Here is a 10213-nt window from a genome sequence, read left to right as displayed (position 1 = left end):
CACGCTAGTGACAGCATTATTTATAGTTCGACGTCGCGCCAAAGCGAATGAGCACATTTCGCCTACGGCTTAGGCCGCCCTCCTAGTGTGGCTGCTCGGTGTCTGCAGGCAGCGAGGGTCTGGTAGCTTCCTGTGTTCGCACGTATGTCACCTGTGCTTGTTTGTCAGAGACAGACTATCGCAAAACATACAACTCACTCCATGAATTGATTGCTACGGCATCTGTTATCAGCAGTCACAACTAGCAACAACAGTAGCAGCCGACTGCACGCAAAGAATAAAAATGTGCAGTGGGATTTACGTGAACTCGGCGCAAGGCAGATCTTTCCGACACAGGCTTGAGAATCTTACGGGAACACTTGTACTGTTTCTAAATTAAGTGTACGCGTTGGAGGAGGGTGCTTCCCGCGCACTAATAACAGCACGCAAGCCAATTGTGGATGCTAATCATTCGCTTGTATCTTCCTAGACACATCTGCTGGCTGTGAATTATTCCACTTGCATGGCAAGGTGCGCATGTAGGTGTGTTAAACATTCTGCAGGCACTGGGTATTGATCCCAGTACCTCTCGCATACTAAGCGAGCGCTCTACCATCTGAGCTACGCCCGCCCCCCCCGAAGACTAATGGTGCCACATACAGCCATGTAGACGACACAGACCCTCGCACTCCCATTATTCAGCAGACAAACACTACTCTCTATGTATCTATGTCTTTCAGGTTTCGTGCATTCTGTATCGAATCGTAGTTGGCCACAATGAAAGTGGCACGTATAACGTCGAAAATAGAGTTCGGACTCCACTCTGAGTAAAACGAACGTGTTGTCCACCCTCTAGACTTCAATGAGGTTAAGCCGTGATACCTAAGACAGATCTGCACTCGATGACACCTCGATAACAGCCGGTCCCCACACTTACATCTTGCTCTCCTTACGTCAGTATACATCATATCAGTCTGTGACGCTGGCTTTGCAACATCTTGCGTGCCTTTAGGTCCGCCGCGACCAACACTTACCATGCACTGACCACAAAGAATGGAGGCACCGTGGATTGAACCCTTGACCTTTCACATGCGAAGCGAACGCTCTACCAACTGAGCTACGCCCAATGCACGACCAAATTCCGCTATTCCCCATTCTTAGTGACTCTGATGTGCACGGACACGAAGGTTGGTTGGTTTGTAGCGGTGAAGGGAGCAGAGTACAAAGGCGCGGACACGTTCATATACACAAAATTTCCAAGTAGTTTCGATGCTCTGGTATTACAAATGCAAATTCCGTCTGTTTTTAACATCATATCAGTCTGTGACGCTGGATTTGCAACATCTTGCGTGCCCTTAGGTTCGCCGCGACCAACACTTACCATGCACTGACCACAAGAAATGGAGGCGCCGCGGCTTGAACCCTCGACCTTTCACATGCGAAGCGAACGCTGTACCAACTGAGCTACGCCAGATGCACAACTAAACTGCGCTATTCCCCATTCTTTGCGACTCTGATGCGCACGGACACGATGATTGGTTGGTTTGTAGCGGTGAAGGGAGCAGAGTACAAAGGCGCGGACACGTTCATATACACAAAAGTTCCAAGTAGATTCGATGCTCTGGTATTACAAATCCAAATTCCGTCTGTTTTTAACATCATATCAGTCTGTGACGCTGGCTTTGCAACATCTTGCGTGCCTTTAGGTTCGCCGCGACCAACACTTACCATGCACTGACCACAAAAAGTGGAGGCGCCGCGGATTGAACCCCGGACCTTTCACATGCGAAGCGAACGCTCTACCAACTGAGCTACGCCCCATGCACGACCAAACTGCGCTCTTCCCCATTGTTTGCGACTCTGATGTGCACGGACACGATTGTTGGTTGGCTTGTAGCGGTGAAGGGAGCAGAGTACAAAGGCGCGGACACGTTCATATACACAAAAGTTCCAAGTAGTTTCGATGCTCTGGTATTACAAATGCAAATTGCGTCTGTTTTTAACATCATATCAGTCTGTGACGCTGGATTTGCAACATCTTGCGTGCCTTTAGGTTCGCCGCGACCAACACTTACCACAAAAAGTGGAGGCGCCGCGGCTTGAACTCTGGACCTGTCACATGCGAAGCGACCGCTCTACCAACTGAGCTACGCCCCATGCACGAGCAGACTGCGCTGTTCCCCATTCTTTGCGACTCTGATGGGCACGGACACGATGGTTGGTTGGTTTGTAGCGGTGAAGGGAGCAGAGTACAAAGGCGCGGACACGTTCATATACACAAAAGTTCCAAGTAGATTCGATGCTCTGGTATTACAAATGCAAATTCCGTCTGTTTTTAACGTCTTAAATTGAAAGAGCCGTCACAAATTGCTCCGTTTTCACTCCTTGTCGACAATCATACACCACCTGAGGTAACAAACACATCTCGAGCCCCATTGTGCACTCCATTATTCATGCCAACTCAGTGCCTCGCTCTTTACTACTGTGTACCAATCTTGTCGTCCAACTGCCAAACACTGGGCCACAAAAAGTTTCCGCGTCTCCATTGCACTGCGCATACTACGAAACGCTCTCCAAACTTGGCACTCACCCACGCAGCCGACTTTTCCGACTTTCCACGATGCTCACGCTAGTGACAGCATTATTTCTAGGTCGACGTCGCGCCAAAGCGAATGAGCACATATCGCCTACGCCTTAGGCCGCCCACCTAGTGTGGCTGCTCGGTGTCTGCAGGCAGCGAGGGTCTGCAAGCTTCATGTGTTCGCACCTATGTCAGCTGTGCTTGCTTGTCAGAGACAGACTATCGCAAAACATACAACTCACTCCATGAATTGATTGCTACGGCATCTGTTATCAGCAGTCACAACTAGCAACACCAGTAGCAGCCGACTGCACGCAGAGAATAGGAATGTGCAGTTGGATTTACGTGAACTCGGCACAAGGCAGATCTTTCCGACATAGGCTTGAGAATCTTACGGGAACACTTGTACTGTTTCTAAATGAAGTGTAGGCGTGGGTGGAGGGTGCTTCCCGCGCACTAATAACAGCACGCTTGCCAATTGTGGATGCTAATCATTTTCTTGTATCTTCCTAGACACATCTGCTGGCTGTGAATTATTCCACTTGCATGGCAAGGTGCGCATGTAGGTGTGTTAAAAATTCTGCAGGCACTGGGTATTGATCCCAGTACCACTCGCATACTAAGCGAGCGCTCTACCATCTGAGCTCCGCCTGCCCCCCCCCCCCTCGAAGACTAATGGTGCTACATACAGCCATATAGACGACACAGATCCTTGCACTCCCATTATTCAGCAGACAAACACTACTCTCTATGTATCCGTTAGGGTGTCTTTCAGGTTTCGTGCATTCTGTATCGAATCGTAGTTGGCCACAATGAAAGTGGCACGTATAACGTCGAAAATAGAGTTCGGACACCGCTCTGAGTAAGACGAACGTGTTGTCCACCCTCTAGACTTCAATGAGGTTAAGCCGTGATACCTAAGACAGATCTGCACTCGATGACACCTCGATAACAGCCGGTCCCCACACTTACATCTTGCTCTCCTTACGTCAGTATACATCATATCAGTCTGTGACGCTGGCTTTGCAACATCTTGCGTGCCCTTAGGTTCGCCGCGACCAACACTTACCATGCACTGACCACAAAAAATGGAGGCGCCGCGGCTTGAACCCTGGACCTTTCACATGCGAAGCGAACGCTGTACAAACTGCGCTATTCCCCATTCTTTGCGACTCTGATGCGCACGGACACGATGATGGGTTGGTTTGTAGTGGTGAAGGGAGCAGAGTACAAAGGCGCGGACACGTTCATATACACAAAAGTTCCAAGTAGATTCGATGCTCTGGTATTACAAATGCAACTTCCGTCTGTTTTTAACATCATATCCGTCTGTGACGCTGGCTTTGCAACATCTTGCGTGCCTTTAGGTTCGCCGCGACCAACACTTACCATGCACTGACCACCAGAAGTGGAGGCGCCGCGGCTTGAACCCCGGACCTTTCACATGCGAAGCGAACGCTCTACCAACTGAGCTACGCCCAATGCACGACCATACTGCACTATTCCCCATTCTTTGCGACTCTGATGTGCACGGACACGATGGTTGGTTGGTTTGTAGCGGTGAAGGGAGCAGAGTACAAAGTCGCGGACACGTTCATATACACAAAAGTTCCAAGTAGTTTCGATGCTCTGTTATTACAAATGCAAATTCCGTCGGTTTTTAACGTCTTAAATTGAAAGAGCCGTCACAAATTGCTCCGTTTTCACTCCTTGTCGACAGTCATACAGCACCTGAGGTAACAAACACATCTCGAGCCCCATTGTGCACTCCATTATTCATGCCAACTCAGTGCCTCGCCCTTTACTACTGTGTACCAATCTTGTCGTCCAGCTGCCAAACACTGGGCCACAACCAGTTTCCGCGTCTCCATTGCACTGCGCATACTACGAAACGCTCCCCAAACTTGGCACTCACCAACGCAGCCGACTTTTCCGACTTTCCACGACGCTCACGCAATGCTCACGCTAGTGACAGCATTATTTATAGTTCGACGTCGCGCCAAAGCGAATGAGCACATTTCGCCTACGGCTTAGGCCGTTCTCATAGTGTGGCTGCTCGGTGTCTGCATGCAGCGAGGGTCTGCAAGCTTCCTGTGTTCGCACCTATGTCACCTGTGCTTGCTTGTCAGAGACAGACTATCGCAAAACATACAACTCACTCCATGAATTGATTGCTACGGCATCTGTTATCAGCAGTCACAACTAGCAACACCAGTAGCAGCCGACTGCACGCAAAGAATAGGAATGTGCAGTGGGATTTACGTGAACTCGGCGCAAGGCAGATCTTTCCGACATAGGATTGAGAATCTTACGGGAACACTTGTACTGTTTCTAAATGAAGTGTAGGCGTGGGAGGAGGGTGCTTCCCGCGAACTAATAACAGCTCGCTAGCCAATTGTGGATGCTACTGTGTACCAATCTTGTCGTCCAACTGCCAAACACTGGGCCACAACCAGTTTCCGCGTCTCCATTGCACTGCGCATACTACGAAACGCTCCCCAAACTTGGCACTCACCAACGCAGCCGACTTTTCCGACTTTCCACGACGCTAACGCAATGCTCACGCTAGTGACAGCATTATTTATAGTTCGACGTCGCGCCAAAGCGAATGAGCACATTTCGCCTACGGCTTAGGCCGTTCTCATAGTGTGGCTGCTCGGTGTCTGCATGCAGCGAGGGTCTGCAAGCTTCCTGTGTTCGCACCTATGTCACCTGTGCTTGCTTGTCAGAGACAGACTATCGCAAAACATACAACTCACTCCATGAATTGATTGCTACGGCATCTGTTATCAGCAGTCACAACTAGCAACACCAGAAGCAGCCGACTGCACGCTAAGAATAGGAATGTGCAGTGGGATTTACGTGAACTCGGCGCAAGGCAGATCTTTCCGACATAGGATTGAGAATCTTACGGGAACACTTGTACTGTTTCTAAATGAAGTGTAGGCGTGGGAGGAGGGTGCTTCCCGCGCACTAATAACAGCTCGCTTGCCAATTGTGGATGCTAATCATTCGCTTGTATCTTCCTAGACACATCTGCTGGCTGTGAATTATTCCACTTGCATGGCAAGGTGCGCATGTAGGTGTGTTAAAAATTCTGGAGGCACTGGGTATTGATCGCATACTAAGCGAGCGCTCTACCATCTGAGCTACGCCCGCCCCCGCCCCCCCCACCCCGAAGACTAATGGAGCTACATAGAGCCATATAGACGACACAGACCCTTGCACTCCCATTATTCAGCAGACAAACATTACTCTCTATGTATCCGTTAGAGTGTCTTTCAGGTTACGTGCATTCTGTATCGAATCGTAGTTGGCCACAATGAAAGTGGCACGTATAACGTCGAAAATAGAGTTCGAACACCGCTCTGAGTAAGGCGAACGTGTTGTCCACCCTCTAGACTTCAATGAGGTTAAGCCGTGATACCTAAGACAGATCTGCACTCGATGACACCTCGATAACAGCCGGTCCCCACACTTACATCTTGCTCTCCTTACGTCAGTATACATAATTTAGTCTGTGACTCTGGCTTTGCAACATCTTGCGTGCCCTTAGGTTCTCATGCGACCAACACTTACCATGCACTGACCACAAAAAATGGAGGCGTCGCGGCTTGAACCCTGGACCTTTCACATGCGAAGCGAACGCTCTACCAAGTGAGCTACGCCCCATGCACGACCAAACTGCACTATTCCCCATTCTTTGCGACTCTGATGCGCACGGACACGATGGTTGGTAGGTTTGTAGCGGTGAAATGAGCAGAGTACAAAGGCGCGGACACGTTTATATACACAAAAGTTCCAAGTAGTTTCGATGCTCTGGTATTACAAATGAAAATTCCATCTGTTTTTAACGTCTTAAATTGAAAGAGCCGTCACAAATTGCTCCGTTTTCACTCCTTGTCGACAATCATACAGCACCTGAGGTAACAAACACATCTCGAGCCCCATTGTGCACTCCATTATTCATCCCAACTCAGTGCCTCCCTCTTTACTACTGTGTACCAATCTTGTCGTCCAACTGCAAAACACTGGGCCACAACAAGTTTCCGTGTCTCCATTGCACTGCGCATACTACGAAACGCTCCCCAAACTTGGCACTCACCCACGCAGCCGGCTTTTACAACTTTCCACGACGCTCACGCTAGTGACAGCATTATTTATAGTTCGACGTCGCGCCAAAGCGAATGAGCACATTTCGCCTACGGCTTAGGCCGCCCTCCTAGTGTGGCTGCTGGGTGTTTGCAGGCAGCGAGGGTCAGCAAGCTTCCTGTGTTCGCAACTATGTCACCTGTGCTTGCTTGTCAGAGACAGACTATCGCAAAACATACAACTCACTCCATGAATTGATTGCTACGGCATCTGTTATCAGCAGTCACAACTAGCAACACCAGCAGCAGCCGACTGCACGCAAAGAATAGGAATGTGCAGTGGGATTTACGTGAACTCGGCGCAAGGCAGATATTTCCGACATAGGCTTGAGAATCTTACGGGAACACTTGTACTGTTTCTAAATTAAGTGTAGGCGTGGGAGGAGGGTGCTTCCCGCGCACTAATAACAGCACGCTTGCCAATTGTGGATGCTGATCATTCGCTTGTATCTTCCTAGACACATCTGCTGGCTGTGAATTATTCCACTTGCATGGCAAGGTGCGCATGTAGGTGTGTTAAAAATTCTGTAGGCACTGGGTATTGATGCCAATACCTCTCGCATACTAAGCGAGCGCTCTACCATCTGAGCTACGTCCGCCCCCCGAACACTAATGGTGCTACATACAGCCATATAGACGACACAGACCCTTGCACTTCCATTATTCTGCAGACAAACACTACTCTCTATGTATCCGTTAGGGTGTCTTTCAGGTTGCATGCATTCTGTATCGAATCGTAGTTGGCCACAATGAAAGTGGCACGTATAACGTCGAAAATAGAGTTCGGACACCGCTCTGAGTAAGACGAACGTGTTGTCCACCCTCTAGACTTCAATGAGGTTAAGCCGTGATACCTAAGACAGATCTGCACTCGATGAAACCTCGATAACAGCCGGTCCCCACACTTACATCTTGCTCTGCTTACGTCAGTATACATCATATCAGTCTGTGACGCTGGCTTTGCAACATCTTGCGTGCCTTTAGGTTCGCCGCGACCAACACTTACCATGCACTGACCACAAAAAATGTAGGCGCCGGCGGTTTGAACCCTGGACCATTGACATGCGAAGCGAACGCTCTACAAACTGAGCTACGCCCCATAGACGACCAAACTGCGCCATTCCCCATTCTTTGCGACTCTGATGCGCACGGACACGATGGTTGGTTGGTTTGTAGCGGTGAAGGGAGCAGAGTACAAAGGCGCGGACACGTTCATATACACAAAAGTTCCAAGTAGTTTCGATGCTCTGGTATTACAAATGCAAATTCCGTCTGTTTTTAACATCATATCAGTCTGTGACGCTGGCTTTGCAACATCTTGCGTGCCTTTAGGTTCGCCGCGACCAACACTTACCATGCACTGACCACAAAAAATGGAGGCGCCGCACCTTGAACCCTGGACCTTTCAAATGCGAAGCGAACGCTCTACCAACTTTTTTTTATTTTTTATTTTTATATTTTTTTATTTTTTATTGATCGACGCAGAAGAAGTAAATTAAAATTTGTGCCACGGCCGGGACTCGAAACCGGGTCATCTTGCTTACTTTTTTTTTTTTTAATTTCTAATAAGACGCTACCCTTTTTTTTTATCTGGACAGGAAAGGAAAAACTACAAAAAAAAATGTCTATTTGCCTCCGCCACTTGTATTCTAACAAAAAAATTAAATTAAATGCACCTCTTCAGGCGTTGGCACCTATCTACACCTATTCCAAAACAACTAACCTATTACTGCAAAGGTGTAGGAAAGGAAGAAAGTAGGGGGGAAGAAACATAGAGAGTAGCGATAAAAAAATGAAATTTGTTGTGAACAGGAACTTTTTTTTTTAGTTTATTGTATTGCATTTTTGTTTTCTTTATTTCTCTTTGTTTTTTTTGTATGTATGTTTTTATTTATTCATTTTTTTGTATTATGGCAGTCGTTGCACCAGAATTCTAGGAGTCGCTTGCGCCGTCTGATTGGCGGAACATCCAAACGTGTCTTCTCGAAATTTTAGTGGGGATTCCGTGTGTAGTACGTTCAGAACATCATATCGGTAAAAAAGCATCAGCATCTCATGGCTTGGACGTTCCAGCTGGAAGGCGGGTCATGAAAGGCGCTCCGTAGAAAATTGGAAAAGAACTGCTTGTATCTGGGGTTGCGAACAAGTGCACAATGTCGATCGTTAAGGTACGTCCAATAACCTAGTTCTGATTTCTCATCGGGCCCAAAAAGGTAGCGGACTGTATGACCGCGTATCCAATTCACGGCATTAGTTTTTGTTGTGGGGTAATGAATCACATCCGGGAATAGAAGCGTCAGGAAAATAATCTGAGCAGGCGGCTGTCGGGTGAGGAAAGCCAGGATACGCTGCGCGAGCCTCCAGGCGTCAGCAGACGGACCACATGAGAACCGATGAGCGTCCGTGTCCTCTACACCACAGTGAACACAGAGTGGTGTGTCAGCAAGGCGGATGCGGTGCAAACGAGACTGGTTGACCTGTTTGCCATTGACGGTGATATACCAGGTGGACTGAACGCTGGTGTCGAAGTAACCAGCATGCACTGCTTTCCACACACGGCGCCATATGATCTGGGGAAACTTGTGTTCAATGGGGTTGGGGGTTTGACACATTTGTAAGGTGTCGTATACAGTCTTTGTCTGGAGTATACGGAGAAGGGGTAAGGAGTGCAGAATGTAACTGATTTCAAAGAAGAAGTACCGAAAGTGATAAAAGGGGGGTGGAATGTCGGATAACATGACCGGGGCTGACATGGAGACTGGTGCGTATTCACGCAAAAGCAGTCCGGTCAGGCTCGTCGGGCAGCGACGCCAGACTTTCAGTTGGGAGCTAACAAAAAGTGCGGTAACTCTGTCTGGCACATGGAATAAGCCCACTCCACCACGCTCCCGCGGGAGGGCAAGGGAGGAATATTGAACTTTAAATAACATCCCGGCACAGACAAAGGATCCCATCGCCATCAACATACGACGTGCGAGGGTAATCGGAACCGGGAACACTTGTGCCACATGGGGGATGCGTGAGGCGTGATAAACATTTATGTATTGCGTGCGCTGTATAATGTCGAGGGATCGAAGCCGGTGGTCCACAAGGCCAGCCCTGATCGTTTGTAGGAGACGTCGACCGTTGGTTGCCGCTGAGCGACGGAGGTCATTCATAAAATCAATGCCCAAACAGCGGACACTGGTGGCCACACTTAGAGGAGCGACAGATCTTTCTGGTAGACCCTCACCAATGAGCAGAACCTTCGATTTGGAAATGTTAAGAGAACTGCCCGATGCCTCCCCATAAGTCGTCACCCAAGTCAGAGCAGCGCGAACGTCGTCTTCATTGCGGAGGTAGAGGACTAGATCGTCAGCATAGGCTGTACAACAGAAGCGGTGCCCATGCAATGTCAGGCCCACCAGGCGTTGGCGAAGCCCCTGTAGGAGGGGCTCTAATGCCAAAGCATACAGTATCGTGGAAAGTGGGCATCCCTGTCGGACAGAGCGCTCGATCGCTA

The 10213-nt window shown here is 48.9% G+C and overlaps 1 non-coding gene across 1 annotated transcript; it reads right to left on the bottom strand.

Annotated features, from left to right (window-relative positions):
- Positions 1-537: 537 nt before the first annotated feature.
- Trnat-agu (transfer RNA threonine (anticodon AGU)) lies at positions 538-610 on the bottom strand. Its single transcript has one exon. It is a non-coding gene; the product is annotated as a tRNA-Thr (tRNA).
- Positions 611-10213: the final 9603 nt, after the last annotated feature.

The sequence above is a fragment of the Schistocerca gregaria genome, chromosome 10 (assembly GCF_023897955.1).
Source record: "Schistocerca gregaria isolate iqSchGreg1 chromosome 10, iqSchGreg1.2, whole genome shotgun sequence".
NCBI classification, from domain to species: Eukaryota; Metazoa; Arthropoda; class Insecta; order Orthoptera; family Acrididae; genus Schistocerca; species Schistocerca gregaria.
This window is presented reverse-complemented; position numbering and strand designations above follow the sequence as displayed.